General features: G+C 52.2%; 1 protein-coding gene across 2 annotated transcripts in view; it reads left to right on the plus strand.

The window, feature by feature from the left end:
• FEM1A (fem-1 homolog a (C. elegans)) overlaps positions 1-201 on the plus strand; it is a 2,558-nt gene extending 2,357 nt beyond the window's left edge. Inside the window, exon 2 of one of the 2 annotated variants that reach the window (XM_008587736.1) lies at positions 21-201. The gene's annotated coding sequence lies outside the window, so the exon portion shown is untranslated. Of the gene's footprint in view, positions 1-3 lie in introns of both variants that reach the window. The other variant, XM_008587735.1, reaches the window with a different exon arrangement.
• Positions 202-6,604: the final 6,403 nt, after the last annotated feature.

Below are 6,604 nucleotides of genomic sequence, written 5' to 3' on the forward strand. Positions count from 1 at the left end.
TAGGACGGGGGGCTCCCAAGGTTGCAAGTTCAAAAGTCAAGAAGCAAGAACACCTCTCATTTCTTCCAGCACACCACAGTCATGGGCATGCACGTGGGCAGGGCTGTGCCCAGGGCAGCCTGCCACTTACTTAGCTTTCAGTTGGTTTGATGTTCTGTTTATTTCATAAGTGGGCAGGTTACAAGCTCTGCACAGAGGTTCTGACATTTTGCTGCCAGTTTTTGGGGTTTTTTTTGTTTTTCTTTTTTAAGGAAATTTGCTTGTCAGACTCTGTAAGTTAATTTCATGCAGTGAGCATTTCGGGGTGTCTGAGGTGCCCGAGACTGTCAGGGAGTGAGCTTCGTTGTGTGAAGAATCTGGCAAGCAAGGTAAACGCCCTCGGGATTGGTCCCTAAAACGTTCGTGATGTACATTTTTGTAAAACTTTGCTCTTTGGCCTTTTACAGGCCCCCCAACTTCCCATTCTCTTTTAGAAAGACAACTGTTTTTCCCAGCAAGGAACAGGTCAAGTGCCACAGGAGTGATAAAGCTTGACACCACCGTGCCACCCAGGAAGAACTAGCATGGTTGGTTGGGATTTGGGTTGTCACAGTTTCCAAGTCAAAACTTCAGGCCAATTCAGCCTCGCAAATCACATACCGTCTCCTATTTTGTGGCGGACATATCCCTGAGTGGCCCTAGCCATTTTTTCAGCTGCTCTGAGGACCTGAATCCAGGTCTTCCAGAGAAAAGCCCGCAGGTGGCACGAACTCAGAAAATCCACTAAGACACCGTGGATGTCAAGCCCAAGTTGCTGATTAAGGTTTGCACAAAATCTTGTTTTCCCATTACTCAGGGTGTCGGTGCTAGAGGATCTGCCCCAGCAAGATTTGTCTCAGGAGTGAGGCCACCTAGGCCCTGGCAGACAGGAGCAGGTTCTTGGTGTGTTGAAAGCAGAAGGGAACCAGCTGCCCCAACAGCTCAGCAGGAAGGTCGAGTCCAGGAAAGGAGCTTCTCTCTCTCCCCGCAGCCACCTCATGTGGCAGCCACAGACGGGCCCCCGAGAGGTGACAGTGGGGACCTGGATGTCCTGCCCCTTGAAGGAAGCTAGCTCTCGTTTGAATTTGCAGTGTTAATTAGGAAATTATTTATTTACAAGACAAGGTTTGAACTTGGTCAAGGTCGGAAGCATAATTCCTGTCCCTTCCAAAGCACAGAACAGAGAAGTGAGACCATTTCCATTGTGAGTCTTAGTGCTGATATTTAAAGTCATTAAAGAAAAGGTATTTGAAGAGTCGCCTGATGGTTCCTTGGTATGGGGAGATTGGGGATGCGGGGAGGGAAGTCATGTATGTGCAGAGAAGAGGGAAACCACTTTGCCCAGACCCCTGCTTTGGAGTAGGGCTGCCTCGGGGGAAAAAAGGGTGGTTTGATCCTCCTTTAAGGCTTAGAAGGGTCCAGGTAACAGGAGGGCCAGAGCCTAAGAAAGTCGGAGCAGGGAGGGGGAGGGGTTGTGTGTCTTTTTTGTCAAACTGAGCCTTGCTTCCCGCGAGCCCCGTGGATGGAACCGACAGAGTGTCTGCCTGTCACCATGGGGGGGAGCCCACACTGAGGGGACGTTCCGCTTCCGGTGGTGCATGGGGTTGGAGAGGTGTTTGTCTGCTATTCGTCTGGGGCTGGACAGCTCTTGGCAGGTAATGCCTGTTGGGCTGTGATGTGACTATATCTGTGTGCAGTGAAGGTGTGGATTTTACTCCGTGGACGCTCTCAAAGCAGTCTCTTAGGAGGCACATAATACTAACGAGCACTTATTAAGCCCTTACTGTGTGCTGGGCACTGTTCTAGGTGCATAAATATGCCGCCTCATTTACACAGCAGCCCTCCATAGTAGGTGTTGTTATTCCTGTTTGACAGGTGGGGGGACTTACGGCTATTCGGAGACATTAAGACACTTGCCTTAATAAAGAGCTGAGATTGGAACCAGGGCTCTGGACCCACACCTTATGCCGACCCTCCATGCGAGGGGTGTTTGGAGAAATATGAAATAGGAGCGCATCTCCGACCGCGCACACCGGGGTTCCCTTTCCCTGCTTTCTGGTGTTGCTTTTGCCAAAGTCCTCCCGTCTGTGGGGCAGATGGCTGTCCTGCCTCGGCGTCCTGAGCATCCTTTTTCCTTATGGGTCTGTCAGAATCACTGACCCCTGACCCCAAGCAAATTGCTCACAAAAAATTATCTGGGCTAAATGCTTTCTTTAAAAGCTCAGGCCCAAGAATTCTGGCTTCAGCCTCATTCTTTCTAGTGAAGTTCGTCTTAAAGTTCTGGCAAGTTTCAGGTGAGGGTTGATCCAGCAGATCAGAACTGTTACCAATGACCTGCCTGATAAGCTCCCCTCAGATTGGTACCTGGGGCATGGGGTGGGTGGGGGGTGGGCTCCCACGATGTCAGCCAGAAGAATCAGAGGCTACGTACGCGTCCCCTGTCCACATCCAGCAGGAAAGAAGGGCGTCCTCCCTGCCAGCCAAAATCCTGAAGTTCACTCTGATTGGACTGGCCTGGTTCATGCCCATCCCTGGGCCAGTCATAGTAGCCCAGGAGTGGAATGTGCTGATTGGGTGACCCTGGGTTACGTTTGAGCAGTGGGGTTGCAGGGAGGAGCCCACCACCCGAGACCAGCTGAGGTCCAAGTGAAATTGGGGTTGCCATAAAGTGGGGGAATAAATGCCCCCAAAGTCTACAATAGTAAAATTAACATCTGCAATTTATCAGTGAAGAGAAAACAAGCTCAAAGAGGTCGAGTAGCTTCCCCAGGGCCCCACAGCCAGGAGGATGACCCATGTCATTTATTGATGAGCAGACTGAGGTTGAGAGCTGACAAGGGGTTTACCCAAGCTGACCCAGCTAAGGAGCGTTGGGGTCAAGGCTCTAACCAAGTCTGAGGGTGTCAAGATTCACACAGTCCACCCCCAGCTAAGTGGGAGCCGCTGTCCCCCACTAGTGCCACCCTGCCATCAATCTGTCCACAGAACTGAGATCGGGGCCTGGAGTCCTGCACGGTTGCTTGTCTAGTTCGCTAGTGCCTTTCTCAGACCCTCTCATGCCCTGTGAGGGTCTCGGTCACTGCTGTGTCGTCCTGACCTATGGTAGGTGCTCCAGAAATGTGTTCTTTGTGAGTGAGTGAATGAATGAATTCCTCTCGCTTCTGCGAACTACGTCCTCCTCTGACGACTCAGGACAGCAGCAGGGACACAGGCGGGCCCTGATGACTTTGCCAGGCCTGGGGCCGCCCCCGGCACCCCACCCCACCCCCGGATTCCAGGGCTGTTATCTGAGCAGCATTTACTGGGAGGGAGTGTCCCGGCCCAGGGTTAAAGATAGCATTGCTTGGAGTCACGTCACAGACCAAAAAGGTGAGATGAGATGGCCAGCCCCGGGCCCTCTGGCTCTCGGGGTTGGGCACAGGACATTTAATCCGTGTCCCAAGAGAACGATTGGGTGGGGGTGTGGATTCCTTCAGGGAGATTCAGTCAGGACTGGGAAAACAAGAGGGCGATTTGACCCCCGTGGTTACCAAAACGTGTTAGCAAGACCCGGCCCAAATGTGGGCAGCATCGGTCCTCGTGCGGGAGGGACGGATGTCCCCCAAACTCGTCCCCACGCCTGTGTCCCTCGTAAGTTGTAGACAAAACCTTGAACCTCAGCATTGAACCAAGCATTTGAGATCCCCCAGTGCAACCCCTCCCCCGCCCTATGCCCCAGTGCCCTCTATTAAAGCCTATCTAGCATTGGTCAAATGCCACCTCCTCCGCGTGGCCCTCCCGGGTGTTCTAAAGCACAGCCCCAGCCATTCCCCTCCACATCTTCCCTGTGCATGTCCTTCTTAACCCTAATAACTCCTGTCATTACCTTTTTTAAATATCTGCTTCCAGGCGGGCTGGTTGGCTCCCTCAGTAGAGCGTGGTGCTCATAACACCAAGGTCAACGTTTGGGTCCCCGTACAGACCAGCTGCCAAAAAAGGAAAAAATCTCTGCTTCTTTGTTCATGGTGCTACCCCCTTCCACAAACCACTCCCTGCTGTGTCCCCAGCTCCTAGAAGAGGGCCTGACACCTGCAGCCACTCATTCAGTGTTTGTTGAGTGAATAAACGAGCTCACGCATCTCATTCAGAGAAGAGTTCCACCTTAGGAACCTAGAAAAATAAGCGCAAATTAAACCCACAGTAAGTAGAAGCAAGGAAAGAAGAAAGGTACGAGTGGAGATCGATGAAATAAAACGGACAAATGATAGAGAAAAATCAATAAAGCCAAAAGCTGGTTCTTATAAAAATTTAATAAAATGGAATATAACATATCAGGGAGTATGGATTCAGTGCTGGAGTCACCAGCCTGCAATCAATCTTGTGACTTAGCCCAGTTTCCTCATTCAGAGAACCTGTGAGGTGGTGGTGAAGACCCTGCCGTGTGACCTGGGGGAAGTCACTTCTCTTCCCCTGCCTCAGTTTCCTCATCTGTCAAATGGGGCTCACAGTAGCACCTACCCACTGGCCTTGCGTGAAGGATTAAACGTGTGTATCCATGAAGACGTCCTGGCATACAGTAAGTGCTCAACAGAGCTAGTGCAGCTATAGAGCACCTGCTGTCTGCACACGCATTTGCAGATATTAGTTCTGAAGATGATCAAAGCTTGAAAACAAAAATGAATGGATTCTTTTTTACATTTTTTAAATAGAGGTATAATTTGCATACCATAAAATTTACTATTTTCAGTTGTACAGATCAGTGGCTTTTATTCTCAAGGTTATACAACCATCACCACGATCTAATTCCAAAAAAAAGTTGATTTTTATTTTTTTCGGTTTGTTTCTAAGAATTGATTTTTAAAGCCTATTTAAAGAAAAATATTTAATGACTCAAGTAGAAGAAAGGAAATGGGGTAAATAAGAACTCGGGTTGCCAGCAAAGACCATGAAGACGGTAAACAGGGAACCAAAGGCTTGCAGTCAGCGGATGGGAGCCAGAGCGTGTCACGGCCCCGTCTGACTGATGGGAGCTCTGAGGCCCAGAGAGGGATGTCAACAGGCTGAGGCCACACAGCAGCGAGTGAAGGGAAGGACCAGGCACACCGTGCCACCCCAGCCTGCTGCGTCCAGAGCCCAGGCACCAAGCAGAAAGGGGACAGGGATTTGCAGGGTGGGACCTGGCACAGAGCCTGGCGAGGGGTCTTTGGGACCCCAGGGGAGCCGCAGGGAAAAGGGGTGATTGGGCTGGGCTCCCCTGATAGGTCTCAGGCAGCTCTGTTTCTTGGGAAGAGAAAAGTGTTTTTGCTTCCTCTGGAAATTAGAAACCGTGGCCGCCTCCCAGGGCTATAATAAGGCCACTGAACAGGTTAAAAATAAAAGGTCCCCGCCCAGGGGCACTCAGGGATGGCATTTGTGAGCCTCGGGCTGGGAGGAGACACAGCGTATGTGTTGGGCGGGGAGAGGAGGGCAGAGTAGGACTTGCTGTGTGACCTCAGGCAGGCGTCTGTCCTCTCTGGGCTCCAGTCCTGGGCTGGAAAAAACAGCGTTAGACTAAAATACTCCCAAAGACCCTGCGCCTGCAGCACCCCGAGGCTGAGCTCCGCCTCAGTTTGTTCCTTAGGTGCCTCTGTGGCCCACCCTAGTCCCGGCCCTAGAGTCTCACTGTGTGATCTTGGAAAGTGACTCCACCTCTCCGTGCCTCAGTTTCCCCTTCTGCAAAGTGGAGCAAAGCGGTCCGTGGTGACCTACGAAGTGTGGGGATATTCATATGGCAGTTGTTATTTACAGAGGCTGAAGTCGTAACTGGGGAGTAGGAGGCTGTTGGCATGGTCTGGAACTGGGCATTCTTGCGGGGTCCCTGCCCCTCTGGGCACTCTTAGGAACAGAAGGTGAAATAGGGATCCTCCCGCCCCAACCCAGGGCAAAGGAGAGACCGGAACCGCTGTCCGACGGCGCCCCCTGGTGGCACTGCCTGCTCATCGCGGCACTTTCTGGGTTCCGACATATAAGCGGTGTGTCCCCGCCCTCCAGGCTGCGGGGACCCAAGTCCTGTTCCCAGCGTGACCACACTGGCTCAGCACCATCCCTCGGAGGCTTCAGGCTTCTTCCCACCACGGGGTCTTTGCCTGGACTGTGCCCTCTGCCTGGAGTGCTGCCCTTGAGACCCTCTCTCCAGGATGCCTCCTCTGACCCCCAGGTGGGTTAAGATGCCGCCCTGGACCCCCCACAGTGCCCTGTGGATTCCCCCTCACGCCCAGGACCAACCCACTTGCAACCACCTACTCACCTCTCTGTCTCCCCCATGGAGCTTGAGACCCATGAGGACAGGAGCAGGATCCACCTCAGTCCACACTACATCTACCTGGCATACAGTAGGTCCCAGGACCAACCCACTTGCAACCACCTACTCACCTCTCTGTCTCCCCCATGGAGCTTGAGCCCCATGAGGACAGGAGCAGGATCCACCTCAGTCCACACTACATCTACCTGGCATACAGTAGGTGCTCAATAAACACTGTTCAATGTACAAATGGGTGGATGACAGAACGCATGAATGGGACAGTCGCCAGTACGAGGGAAAGGAAGTGGAATCAAGAGGTTATTTTAA

This window comes from Galeopterus variegatus, unplaced genomic scaffold (genome assembly GCF_000696425.1).
Source record: "Galeopterus variegatus unplaced genomic scaffold, G_variegatus-3.0.2 Scaffold4520, whole genome shotgun sequence".
Lineage (NCBI taxonomy): Eukaryota > Metazoa > Chordata > Mammalia > Dermoptera > Cynocephalidae > Galeopterus > Galeopterus variegatus.